We start from the raw sequence: 2500 nt of genomic DNA on the forward strand, positions 1-2500 counted from the left end.
CATTAGCATTATTATCATTATTAATGTTACTCTTATCATTATTATCATTATTATCATTATTATTATCATTATCATTATTATTATTATTATCTATAATTATTATTATTATTATTATTATTATTATTATTATTATTATTATTATCATTATTATTATTATCAATATTACTCTTATTAATATTATCATTATTATTATTATTATTATCATTATTATTATTATTATTATTATTATTATTATTATTATAATTATTATCATTGTTAATATAATTATTAATATTATTATCATCACTAATAATAATAATGATAATAATAATAATAATATCACATATATATATATATATATATATATATATATATATATATATATACATATATGTATATATATATATATGTATATATATATATATACATATTATATATATATATATATAATTTTTTTTCTTTACTGACTAGAGGGACTTTACCTCTAATTATGAAAACGTCAGGAAAAAAAAAAAAAAAAAAAAAAAACAGGACCAGACACTGATCATGCCATGCAGCTCCGTCACCGCATCTTTTCCAACACTACCACAAATCCGCCCTTTCACGCTATCCAGCACAGATGATAATCAGAGGCCCATCCAACGGGTCCAAATGGTCAAAAAATCTGAAACGCTGCTGCTTTCAACAGGAATGAGGTACCCAGGTGGGTCCACTGCCATCAATTTCCATTTTCAACTCGTTGATGAAAAGCGTTGCCATGGCAGCCCGAACGAAACAGGCACCTGATTGGCTAGAGTTGCCGCGAATTATCTAGCTTTGACGGGCGAGAGTGACAGATGTTTATGGTAGATAGACGGGACGGACAGAGAGGCGACCTATACGAACTGAAGGAGTCTATGTTAGGTCAAGTTTAAGTTAGGTTTAGGTTAGGTTGGTTTTAGGTTGGGTTTAGGTTAGGCTTAGGTTAGGTTTAGGTTAGGTTAAGGTTAGGTTTAAGTTAGGTTTAGGTTAGGTTTAGGTTAGGTTTAGGTTAGGTTTAGGTTAGGTTTAGGTTAGGTTTAGGTTAGGTTTAGGTTAGGTTTAGGTTAGGTTTAGGTTAGGTTTAGGTTAGGTTTAGGTTAGGTTTAGGTTAGGTTTAGGTTAGGTTTAGGTTAAGTTTAGTTTAGGTTAAGGTTAAGTTTAGGTTAGGTTTAGGGTTAGGTTTAGGTTAGGTTTAGGTTAGGTTTAAGTTAGGTTTAGGTTAGGTTTAGGTTAGGGTTAGGTTAGGATTAGGTTAGGCTTAGGTTAAGTTTAGGTTTGGTTTAGGTTAGGTTTAGGTTAGATATAGTTTAGGTTTAGGTTTGGTTTATTTTAGATTTAGGTTAGGTTCAGGTTAAGTTAAGGTAAGGTGTAGGTTTAGGTTTAGGTTTAAGTTTAGGTTTAGATTAGGTTTAGGCTTGGGTTAGGTATATGTTAGGTTTATGTCAGGTTTAGGTTAGGTTCATGTTAGGTCTAGGTTGGGTTTCCTTGTGTCAAGTTAGGTTTAGGTTAGGTTTAGATTGAATTTAGGTTAGGTTTAGGTTTAGATTAGATTTAAGTTAGACTTAGGTTAGGTGTAGGTTAGGCCTATGTTTCACATTAGATTTAATTTAGGTTTAAATTTGGTTTTGGTTAGCTTTAGGTTAGGTTTAGGTTTATAGGTTTAGGTTAGGTTAGGGTAGGTTGATATAGAATGCGATAGGTTAGGTTAAGTTAGGTTAGGTTAGATTAGACAATTTTAAGTTAGGGTAGATTAACATAGGATAGGATAGCATAGGTTTGGTAAGGTTAGCTTAGGGTAGATTAGCATAAGACAGGATAGGTTAGCTTAGGTTAGGTAAGGCTATTTAAGGTTAGGTTAGGTTAACATTAGATAGGATAGGTTAGGTAAGGTTAGTTTAGGGTAGATTAACATAGGTTAGGATAGGATAGATTAGGTTAGATTAGATAAGTTTAGGTTAGGATAGATAAACAAAGGATAGAGTGAGGTAGGTTAGGTTAGGTTAGGATAGGTTAGGTTAGGTTAGGTTTGATTAGATTAGGTTAGGTTAGGATAGGTTAGGTTAGGTTAGATTAGATTAGGTTAGATTAGGATAGATTAACATAGGATAGGTTAAGCTAGGCTAGGTTAGGTTAGGTTAGATTAGGTTAGGTTAGGTTAGGTTAGATTAGGTTAGGTTAGGTTAGATTAGGTTAGATTAGGTTAGGTTAGGTTAGGTTAGGTTAGGTTAGGTTAGGTTAGGTTAGGTTAGGTTAGGTTAGGTTAGATTAGGTTAGGTTAGATTAGGTTAGGTTATGCTAGATAAACATAGGATAGGTTAAGCTAGGCTAGGTTAGATTAGGTTAGGTTAGATTAGGTTAGGCTATGCTAGATAAACATAGGATAGGTTAAGCTAGGCTAGGTTAGGTTAGGTTAGGTTAGATTAGATTAGATTAGGTTAGAGTAGATAAACATAGGATAGGTTAAGCTAGGTTAGGTTAGGCTAGGATAGGTTAGGTTAAG

Source organism: Oratosquilla oratoria, chromosome 40, assembly GCF_046742065.1.
Source record: "Oratosquilla oratoria isolate Oo_2021 chromosome 40, ASM4674206v1, whole genome shotgun sequence".
NCBI lineage: Eukaryota > Metazoa > Arthropoda > Malacostraca > Stomatopoda > Squillidae > Oratosquilla > Oratosquilla oratoria.